Source organism: Alligator mississippiensis, chromosome 10, assembly GCF_030867095.1.
Source record: "Alligator mississippiensis isolate rAllMis1 chromosome 10, rAllMis1, whole genome shotgun sequence".
In the NCBI taxonomy this organism is placed as follows: Eukaryota; Metazoa; Chordata; order Crocodylia; family Alligatoridae; genus Alligator; species Alligator mississippiensis.
This window is the reverse complement of record NC_081833.1, coordinates 10,141,290-10,153,253: the sequence shown is the minus strand read 5'-3', so window position 1 is coordinate 10,153,253 and position 11,964 is coordinate 10,141,290. Positions and strand designations below refer to the sequence as shown.

Here is an 11,964-nt window from a genome sequence, read left to right as displayed (position 1 = left end):
AAATAATTGATAGTTTTATTATCCTGATTTATTCTGATGGAAATGCATCAGTGCTGAGTTCTCTTTTTAACTCAAAAGCTTTTTGTCTTTCTAACAGCTTCTCCATCATAAATAGACCATTTATACTTTCAGTCCAGGGGTGAGGATACTACTCCCACATTTATTACTCAAACCACACTTCCATTTATTTCAGGGGAAGTTTTGCAAACAAAGGTCAGGAGTAAAGTTAATGTATGTGACTTTGGAACCTGGTGCAGATTTTCAAAGTTGCCTGATGATTCTAGGTGTCTGGTTTGCGATTGCTTGAAAAGGTTTGGCTTTTTGGAAGGTCAATGTCCTTAAAACGAGGCACCAAAAAAATCACAAAGCAGCTTTGAAAAACTAGACCTTTTCAGAGGACCCCAAATCCCATTCTTTTTCTATGTCTTTTAGGTATTTTTAAAGTGATACTCCAGGATCCTTCTTGATTTAAAAAGTACTAATGGGTATATTGCTCAAAACATAGCTTAAGTACATTGATCAACTGACATAGACAAACAAGGTCCAGCAGCTTTTTGATCATACGGGAATCCTAGATATACTGGGATTTAGGGAACAGGGGCTGTAAGGGAAACTTTAGTAAAGCAATACAGCAGTTTAGTATATTCAAAAGCAAAAGGAATGTTTCTCTCTACAGCAACCTTATAGTTTCCATTTTAGGAAAAAATAAATTACTAGTAAGAAAAAATATACTAGAATAATTTTAATAGTTGCAAAAAGTCATAATTAATCCTTGACAGTGTATATGCTTAAAGGAAACATTTTCCAGGATAGTTATGTTCTTCCATGTCACAACTTCTTTGCATGGTGAGGAAACCAACGATATGAGGCACATTCCTCTTGTGAAGCGCTTGCAAATCTGTGAAGATAAATTAGGCATTTTAATTTTTTCTGACACATAACTTCAGTGCACTTTATATAGGTCTGAGGGGAAAGCAATGCAAATGAGAAGAGGAAAAACATGAAGAAAGTGTGCAAAACAAGTGCTCAATTATTAGAATATAAACGTTTGTGTAGACAAATGAAGACCAGAGAGCAAATGTAATGATTTTTTTCAAAAGTGAAAGTAAGAAAGGAAAGAAGAAGAAAAGATGATTCAGTTTCAGTGGATTAAAGAGAGAAAAAATGTGGGTCACAGCATGTCCAATTCACAGTTATTGGTAAATTGACTGAACTCTGACTTCAGGTCTCCAGTTCTGCTGGATGACAGCAATGCAGCTGTTGCTAATTTACAACAGTGAAGACTGTAGCTTACCCTATCTCTTTATGAATCTATTAGCAAAATGATGAGAAGGTATTAGACTGTAGTAAAGTCAGTGTTGTTTTCTCTGGCCCATTCTGCCTTGTGTTATTTGGAATATACTCCCTTTTGCCATCAATGGGAGCGACGATAGAGTTTTGGAGGCCAAAATTTGCTCATGCATCTCTCCACATTTGGGAAGTATAGCCCATGGAGGTTTCACAGGCATTAATTCTGCATATTGTCAGTTATTGTACTTCTTAAAATCTCTGTTCATATTATATCCTCTAAAGTCCTTAGTTCCAGCCTCAAACCTGGGGTCTCAACCTGTGAAAATCGAACGTCAGATTTTAAGAGACTGTACTGGGGATGAATCATAATTGGCTGAAATTCTTTGAACTATCCTTCCCAAACTGTATTTAATGTCATCTATAAGGAGCACAGAGCTGTTTAAAGGAGCACTGTTGTGTTGGTTTAATCAGGGCTAAAATATGGGGGTGCTCCAGGGGGCTGAGCCTCCCATAAAAGACAAGAGCCCTTCCATAAGAGATGAGAGCCTTTCTGAGCAGCTCAGGCGGTGGTGATGGTGGTGGCTCCTTCCAGCTACTGGCTACCACCGCCGCGAACCCCCCAAGAGTCCAAGTGTAATTTGAACCCTGGGTTTAATTTTTATACCTATTCCATCTTGCACTGCTTATCCTCTCACATTGGCTTTCATGGAATAACTCCAGACTCCTACTGTTGAGAGAGGAGAATCAGGTCTGTTTTTCTAAGCAGTAAGGCTATTCCTAATGCCTTGGTTTGCTTAAAAAAAATATTGTGATAAAATCTCTTCTATAAAGTCAGATAAATTAACCAATTTATAATACCACAAATGTATTGGCCTTGCTTGAATTCTTATCTGATTCATCTTTCTGTTGCAGTGCCAGCATACAAAACACCCAGCAGAAAACAATGTGTCAGATAAGAGGCATTCAGAGCTCTGTTAATAACTGAAATTAGACCTATGGTGGTGAAGCAATGCGTCCTGCTGTGGAGAGCTGCAGGTCATCGCTGGAGTTATCTGGTAGTCATACAATGTCCACCCCCCACACCTTCCCACAGGCTTAGAGATTGACAAGTAAAAAAGGAAGCAATACACCATTAGAAAGCAGGAAAGCTTTTGTGTTGGAATTGCCCGGAGCTGCTGACCATGAATACCCTCTATTCTCACAGTCCTCAGAGGTACATGAGAGTGCACATAGCCTTTCAAGTTCAAATCCAGAATTAGCTCTAGTTCTCTCTGATGTGGTATGATGAAAAACATTTAACTTGGAGCAGGGGTGTAGGTTGTAGCGGTGTTGGTCAAAGGACATAGGCAGACAAGATTCTTTGGGTGCATCTGATATCTTTTATCAGATCAACTACATAGGTCTAATAAAAGATATTTAGTTGGTCTATTTAGCTGGTCTAATAAAAGATATCAGATGTACCCAAAGAACCTCATCATTTTACTTGGAACATACCTACAGGCTGCTTCATAATGCTAATGAAGATCACATAGTAGGAAGTCATTCTACTATTAAGATGCTTCCAACATTTGCACGAGATGAATGTAAATTATTTTGCAGTCAAATCACATGCTCTTTGTAGTCATTTCAGTCTAGAGACTCTCTGAGCTGGAAAGAGGTAATTAATTATAGTTCTTTGTAAATTGTAGTCATGAAGGCATTCAGTATCTCTACTACAGTGGCTCCCAGACTTTTTTTGCTGTGACCCTAAATCCAGGTTGCGACCCCTGCCCCTGCCACCGACTCGCTCATGCCCAGTGACACCAGCAGAGCCTGGACCGGGCCAGGATTGCAGGGGAGAGTGGTGGTGAGAGCTGCATGGACCATGCACTGGGAGAGCCCCACAGGCAGGAGGGGCAGAGCAAGGAATGGACCCCCTGTAGCCCTGACCTGGGTCACACCCCGAGGTTAGGAACCATTGCTCGACTAGGAAGTGACATCATGGCAGTGACACTGGGGCCTCAAACATACAAAAATCAGAATGTGTTGTCCAGTAGAAGGACACAGTTGCTGTTCATTTCTGCAGTGCTTTTATTTCAGCAACTGAGCTTTTGTATAATTTTGAAGCAAAGCAAAGGGAGAGTCTACAGAAGACAGCTATGGGGTCCATAAACCAAGGTGTGTAGTGAAAAGTAATTTACAGATTACAACCCATTAACCTTGAAGAGGGAAAGGTCAGCAAACTGGCAGCTTTTATTTAAAAAGCTGTGTGGGAAGAGAAGAGTGATATCTCAAGCCCGTCATGAACACATGAAATGCCACGATCATTTTACACCTCAGTGAGCAGTGCCCCTTCAAGAAGTTTACTTATGAAATAAATTAGCCTGAACGATGTGGGAAGATGGAAATTGCTCACAGATAGTAAACTGGGGCTAGTAGTAATGTGAAGCTATATTGATAAATACATATATAAATATTACAAGGTGTTTTCAACCAATTAAAAATGAAGCCTGTGGGAAATGATGCATAACTCGAGCACATCAGCAACAGTTATTCAACCAGTTAGTGGATTAAGTGAGCTGTCACTATGGGTAGCTAGCCATCATACAACATTGGCACTGGGCCATAATAGTTGAAACATAATTAATGATCTTGAAGAAGGAAATAAACAGTTCCATAGCCATCTACCATCCCTTCACACAGATCTTTCCTGAATTTTTATTTCTTTGGTATAGCTCCCAAAGGCTAAGTCTGAGTAAGAGATGCCTCCACTCATTAGATGAGATAAATATTTGTTGGTGGGTTTTTCAGAGTTGTTCACAGGATTTGACCATGTCATTTCAATTAATTGTAAAGGGATATGATCCCCAAAATCCACTGAGGTCACCTTGTATAGTACTGGTGAAGTGCTTGACACCGGTGGCCTGAACATCCAATAATTCTCCATTTTAATTCAGTGAGAACCAAACTGTTTCCTCTGGGGTGCTGCAGTCAGTAACTTCATTTTTCATACTGTATCTTTTGGGCCACCCTGTTGATTCTTTTATTATTTGTGTCTTGAGATTATGAGCCCTTTAAGACAAGAATCAGGATCCTTTCCTTCGCACATTTGAATTCATACATAGTACCTAACATATATTAAAATCGGAGAACCAAAAAACCAATTACTCCTGCTTGGTAAGCAAGATTGTGCCCTTTCTTGGCCACCCTACTTGATTTACAGCATGTTTTCTCTGTTGCTTCTTTCTGTGGAAAAAAGAGATTAAAGAAACTGGAAAGTTTTTAGATTACTCTGGGATGGCTCTTCAATAAATATCAGCAGTTTTAAATTAATATATCAGCAAGATTGCTTCCCCATCATCCTTACTCAATAGAGGTGCCACTGTGCAACTGTAAGCTTTTTCTAGCTACATAATAATAGTGAGTTCCCAAATAAAAAAAGGAGGGGTGGGTGAAAATGGCTGAGATGATGATAAATTAGGAATATTTTTAGATTTTTTTCCTTTATAACAAATCCTTTTCCCCCTTTATCTCCATAACATACATAATCTTCTGTCCAAATGATACAAGGAGCTAGCTAGGGGTTTGGGGTTTTTTTTTTAGCGAGGGTGGAGAGGGGGTTGTTTTGGGGGTTTTTTTCTACATCTGTAGTGAATTAGCAATTGCTTCCCCAGTCCTCCTCTTTAGGGGTGATGGATAACACAGCTGCTGCATAAAATATAAGAAACCAGATCAGACTCTTGGCCACCGTAACAAACTTATTGAACTACAGTATTTTTTTCCTGTACATAAGGACCTATAATATGTATAAGTAATCTTGTTGCATAATAACATTGTTATGAAAGGGTATATGCATTGAAAATGTAAAACAAAAAATTGCTGAGTAGTAGTTGCTGTCAGTCTCCATGTAATCTGGATGACAATTTTCTCTGCATTAGGAAGTGCATGGTGAGTATAACTCCTGTCCAAAAGGTATTCAGATGGCGACAACTGAAGCAGTAAGAAGCAAAGTTAGTTCTGTGGGCTGCTGCATCAGTATAAGCAGCCCAACACTTGGGTTCCCTGACCCCCTTCCTTAGCAGCTGAAAGTCTGGATGTCTTTTACCACATATCACTTTAACAGTCACAAGCATTGCTACATATTCTCTTGAATAATTATGGCCTCAGACAGTTAAATGCAATTTTCTATTGCAAGTATTTTTTATATAAAACATTTATATTTACATTTACTGATAAGGTAAAAATATACATAATATTATATTCAGATGCGCTAGTAGTGATGAAGACACCTTCAAATACTATAGCAGCTGTTGCTCTCTAACTAGCAACGCCAACACCATCTGCTGTTCCTCTCTGATGACCTGCTTTGAGGGAAAAAATTGTGTTAGATCCCATGGTTAATAACAAGCTGACTGGGAGGAGGAGGGGAATCCATAATCTTCAGTTGATGGAACCTGGATGAACATGGAGTTCAAAGGATGTGTATTATAGACTAGCTGCAGATTATGTCTAAATTTTGCCTGCATCATCTTTTTGTTTTGTTTTATTTTTCTGGGCCTAAAGATATAGCTTGAGCAGTAGAGCTCTGGAAAGCCAAGGTTTAACCCCGCTCTGGCCCGGGGAGGCCTGTCACATTACAGACATGCATTACTTTTCTATGGGATATTTATGCTTACTGTAGTGATGCCTGGGTTCCTAATCACAAGTCTTCCATGTCCCATATGGTAGCTGTGCTTTGCATTTTGTACACAATTATATTGTGAAAATGTTGATCCCTTGCTCTGTTAGTGTGTACTCACAGTTCCCACTGATCTCTTCTGTTAATTTTAGTAGGATTTGGAGGGCAGAGAAGAATGCTGACACACTGTTTTACAACGGATACAGGTAACTTGGGGAAAAAGCAGTTTGTGGTGATAGCTGTTATAGATCTACACGTGCAGACTTCCAAACTAAGATCAGTTCGACACAGTTGCTGTTGGCTGTGGAGGAGGAAGCTCCCTTTTATTTCACTCAGCTGAGTTTCTGGTTTTTGCCGCAGCATAGTAACATCCAGATCACAAGACCTATTGATAAATGTCTCAAGTAACAGGTCATGTGAAAATTCACCAACTGGTTAATTCTATGCTTTGCTGCCAGACCTGTCTTCTTACCAACAGACACATTCAAAAGCACTCTGCATTGGCTTGACTCTTCTGCCACTGAAGTCAGTGATGAAACTCCTATTGATATCAATGGGAACAGAGTTAAGCCAATGCTGAGCACTCCGGAAAATTACACCTTGTACTTCTGCATAGGGCTTTTTCCAGTGACTCTATCTTCCTTTACTTGCTCTTTTTGATGTTGACAATAGTCATTTATCTTTCATTTGTCATTTCACAAATGCTCCCAAATTCTCTTTCCTTTTATCTGGTCTAGGTCTTTCATTACATGTGAGAAATATCCCTCAGTCTTTCAAAGATCATGATTTTCTATAGAATATCATCCCTTCCTTTTTAGGTGTACTTGCTTTATTGCTGTGGCTCTCATTCTTTTTTTTTTTGTTTTTAAAGGGCAACCATGAGCTCGTGAAACAAGTTGGGGATCCGTATACTACTGAAACAGTTTTTTGAAGTTAATTTAGGTAAAAGATATTAAATGTATTTCTACATTAAGCAGGAAATTAAGGCAGTAAATGATCCGTGTTATTTTAAATTGAGGTAATACATAATCTAAAGCATTTTAACATTGTCCACATTGCCTTGAGATGCATTATTTAAAAGTCTACCTAGTTATTAAGAACCATACCAAGTGGCTTATTTAAATAACTGATGTACAAGTTCTGATGGATTACATTTTTTTTCCTTTTTCTGTTTAGCACAAGTTTTCACTGTCTAATAAGAAAACCTGTTTGAACTGTACATAAGTGACATTTTAAGCCATCTTTCAATAATGAAAAGACATATAGTGTGCGTCTACATGTCACCCTGCAGCGACATAGTGATGCATTATGTCACTGTACATCATGCTATAGCAAAATAATGATCACATGTGTCTACACATGATCACCAGTTACGTTGCCATAGAGGTGCATTTCCCAGGTATAGTGCAGCAGAGATGTAGCAGGAAAACTTACCTATGTGCGTGGTACAGTGACCACCCATACTGCAACATCAACATATGGCGAATTATAGATGCATCCATAATGGATAATTCTTAAAGGCACACCAAGCATCAGTTATATCCTTTTTGCTAACCCCAAAGTTGAGTTTCTTGAAGAGGAGTGTAGGTTGGCATCTGGTTCACTATTGATAGGCCTTCTACTGTTCTTACTCCAGTTTTCAGTGCCTTCAGCATATGACTCAGGTTGCCTGATTGTTTGTTAGTCTTTTCAATGCCATTAATAAATGGAAAGGAATTTGATGGTTGAGTAGACGGTCATGCAAAGGAGAAGAATATATGTTTTCTTCTTTGCATCCAGAGAAATATACCAAATTGGAAATGACTTGTATTCTAAGTTGTACAAGAGTCTTTGAGTGATAGACAGAAATATTCTAAAAGCTGAAATATGTTTTAGAAGTTGATACTTACAGAAACAATCCCATTATCCTAAAAGGCAAATAATGTAATCACCACAATTTGCCAAGAAACCCATTTAATGGTTAAGACACAGATAGAGAATCTATATATACATCCTAATTGAATAAATGAACAACTTTATACTGGTTGGGTACACCTTTCCTAATGCTTCAGAGGCAAGGACACACATACATTCACACAGATTAAACAATAATTGTCATGATCAGTTCTGTCCACCTTCTCTAACAAGGTACAGGGAAGAAATGCAGGTATCTAATGCTCTTATTTTTTTTTCAGTATGTAGCACATTAAATTAAATTTCTAAGAGAGATGCTAAGCATTCTCTCATCATGCTAGTTTTTGCTATGGACAGAAGAATGCTTTTCCTTCACTGCACTTATTACTCCTCTATTGGAGCCTAGCACAGTGGCTATTAATGGTGTGTGTCAGGTATGAGGAAAGGTGACTGTTTTACTCAAACCTAGGGAGTTTAATTAAAAATCATTGCAGAATTTAAGGGAGTCAGAGAGAAAATATATCCAGACTGGGCATAAAGAGACAAAAGAAGCTGCCTACTAAAAAGGTTTGATTTTTTTTCTGGTCCCTTTAAAAAAAAAAAAATTAAGTTTCCATATACAAGTTCAGGAAGATGAATCCATGAAACCTTTCTTAGGCATTCAGTCCCTTTATGGGTTAAAGTCTCTTTTGTTGTTCTGAACAAAGACCACTTCACAGAAATAAAAGCAGTTGACTAAACTAATATTTCTTTCAGAGTATTTGTGTAGCAGAAGTTGCTTACTAGTGCTGATCAAGCCTCAAAATTTCTGTTCTAGGGAATGTTGACATTTCAAATTTATGTTCTGCTCTGCAAGGGAATGAGACAGCAGATCTTGAAATAGAATTTCTGGGAAAATTATTTTGGAAGAAATTCATTTCAGAATCTTAAAATGTATCAGAAGTCCTAAGTTTTGTGTGAGGTTTTTTTCATTGTTATTTAGATTATTTTACATTGCCTCATCACATGTCAGTAGTAACAGCATATGTGCTGCAGTTTTAGTGCAAAATTGCTTAACTACCATATAAATAAGATACTCTTTGATCTAGAAAAGCAGGCAAGATGTTTCAGTAAGTACTAAGTCGTATGAATCAAATAATACATTTTTCCAGTTTACCTCATTGAGGTCGCTGGCTTAGATACATCAGGAAGGATTTGGCTGTAGCTTCGTGGTGCTTGAGGTTTGATGTATGTGTGTTTGTTGCTTTGTTTTGTTTTTTACTGTGTTTTTTCCTCACTCCAAAGATTTGCAGGTGAGATTTTAGAATTAGCCTCTGTAACTTCAAACATGACTGCTCAGTCTGTGACTGCTTCTACTTTTAGTGTGTCTTGTGTTATAGTGTTAGTGTTGTACTCAAGCTACTAAGTTTTTGAAACATATATGCTGCATCTCAAGTTTACTGAGCTATTTGAAAGTCAATTTAAACATTTTAATATGTATAGGCTAGCCAAGTCCTGCTGATAGAAAACCACATAAATGTTGTCCTTCTTTGGACTATTGCATCTCAACCTGAGAGGTCTGAAGGAGCTTTCTAGCTCTTAACGTTTTGTAGGATAGGAAAGAGAATGTGAAAAAGAGAGAGGAAATACATATGCAAGGTATCACCAAAGTATCCAATATTTGTGTTACTGAGTTATATTATTATCTGAATTCACCTTGAGTGGGGGTTGTTAGACCCGGACTCCATGCGGCATCCAGCGACTAGGGAGATGATGGTCCAATTGCTCATGGATCCTGGTACTCATTAGCCAAAGCAAAGCAGGGAGCAAACACCAGCACACATTGCTTGCAACAGCTTCATTCAGAACGGAGACAGTTTTGGACAATGTCCCAAAAAACAACAACTGGGGACCTGCCCTGAACAACAGTTCTTTCGAACATTTATACATCTTGGTTCATAGATATGAACATATATCCTGCCTCGTCCCACCTTTGGTCCCACCCATTTTCCTCCCATCTCAAGCTCCACCTCTGTTTACTGGTTGCTTCCTTAGCATGGTATCGCCTATGCATTTCATTCATTTACATGCCTCTCTGCTAAGAGTGCATGCGTAAAACTTGCCCCCTATCTTCTTTTGGTCACTTTGCAGTTTCTCACTGGTTCTTGCTGGTTTTCTTGCTGACTTCCCCATCTTCAAGGCTGTATCTCTGCTTTTGTCTCCTGACACTAGTTGCTTAACACACCATGCACTTTGCACCCTATCCTTTTGTTAAGAATCCGCTTACTTAAGCATTAGCCAAGTAGCTGCTTTTAATATATCATCCAGCCTTGTGACCAGCAGCTTTTGATGAGACACAGGAAAAAACTTCATTCAGCTGCACACTCAGTAGTCCCCAAATTCTATACCGTTACCCCAACATCCAAAATCCATATTGTTACCCTAGCAGGGGTCAATATATTTCCTGATTTTTTTTTGAGTGCATCAAGTGATTAAGGCAGACAAGGTTCCTTGGGTGAATTTGATATCTTTTATTAGACCAACCCAAATGGTTGGAGAATAGTTATTAAGCTCACCAACCAAGTGATTAATATTCTTTTTAATCCTTTCAAATGATAGAGAAAGCCAGGGACTAGGAAAAAGTGAACAAGGAAAGGAAAATCTTAAGACTTTCCCATTTCCTGTTGTCAAAAACTACTGTATAGCTCTCATAAAAATGAGATGTCTATCTGTTGAGACCATCCTTGTGATCAAAACCTTTCAATAAATATTAGGGAACAAAGAAGAATTGGTGACAGGGATGCTCTACTCAAGGCTTTCTGATATATTCCCTTATAGAATGGCATTGTTTGGTGCATTAAAACACCATATTTACTCAATTAGAAAATTACTTCCCCCTCACCCCCACCCTCAATTTAACATGGGGAAAAAAAGCCCCTTACCTTACAATCAAGCATGAGGCAGTGGAGTGGGGGGGGGGGGGGAGCAGGATACTCACGTGCGCACACATGCGCATGCATACACACACATATCAAGTTTTAATGCAGAGCACAACTGGGAGAACTGTATTCAAACTCCAGTAGCAGTAATTTATAGTTCCCTTTGCATACTAATAATTTCTTTAGGCAAATTGAAGGAAAGAAATGCCTTTATTAATAAGAACAATACTTCTAAATATAGCAAGCACAAGGATAATGTGCATTAAAGCAGATAAGTTGAAGTAGTAAATGAGGGAAATAGTTACAGTGATGAACCTTGGAGGATCATGAACCTGCCAATAAGATACATGCTTGTCTCATCTTGCTGTTTTGTGCCATAGTTATCTGGCTAAATACTGCCTGTATGTCCAGGGCCTGACTAATTCTGATGGAGGCATTGGATTAGACTCTAAGCATCAGTTTATTTTAAATTTTCTGTATCGTTTTACTGTGAAATAATGAATAATAGGTCACGGTGTTTTATTTATAAAGTGTCCAGGTCATTAACAAAGGCTCATAAAATAGACAAGGAAGAATCACATGAGGATGAGGCTTCAAATAATTCAGAAAGATTGGTACTATTTGGCTGCTGTGTAGTACTATTCAAAACACATCACAAAGTATAGTAAGTGTCATTATTTCTGTCTTACTGATGAAGAAACAGAGTCACTGAAAAGCAAAATGAGATCACTCAACAGGTCAGGCAGAGCTAAGAGAACATAGCTCTGTTGACTCCTGGTATAGTGCCTTACCTGCTGGGCATTATTACTTCCCAATAAGAAATCATTTGCAAGCATGAGGGAGGAGTGTACTAAATTTGGGATCATAATACATTTTGTCCTGATAATAAAAGTGAACCATCCTTTGAAAAAAAAAATACACATCAGTTAATGAGATACTATAAGTCATGGCATGTTGAGCTAGGAGGAATGGATGGGTTACTTGATGGCTTTGCATGGATCATAATCACTTCTTTTCCTGGCAGGGAATTATATGTTATATATGTCAAATCATAATGGACAAGGGCGAGACTGTGATTACAAAATTTCATCCTTAAAAAGAACTGGAAGGATGTTTTGTATGCCACAGTGTTACTAATAGAGCATGGTCTGTTGATTTAAGGAAGGCATTGCCCTTTCTGCTACATGCATGAAATGGAGTATACTG

The 11,964-nt window shown here is 38.4% G+C and overlaps 1 long non-coding RNA gene across 1 annotated transcript; it reads right to left on the bottom strand.

Annotated features, from left to right (window-relative positions):
- Positions 1 to 727: 727 nt before the first annotated feature.
- On the bottom strand, positions 728 to 10,031 carry LOC109282966 (uncharacterized). The gene is made up of 2 exons (XR_002089986.2): positions 9,536 to 10,031; positions 728 to 898 (listed from the first exon to the last, which is right to left on the bottom strand). It is a non-coding gene; the product is annotated as an uncharacterized LOC109282966 (long non-coding RNA).
- Positions 10,032 to 11,964: the final 1,933 nt, after the last annotated feature.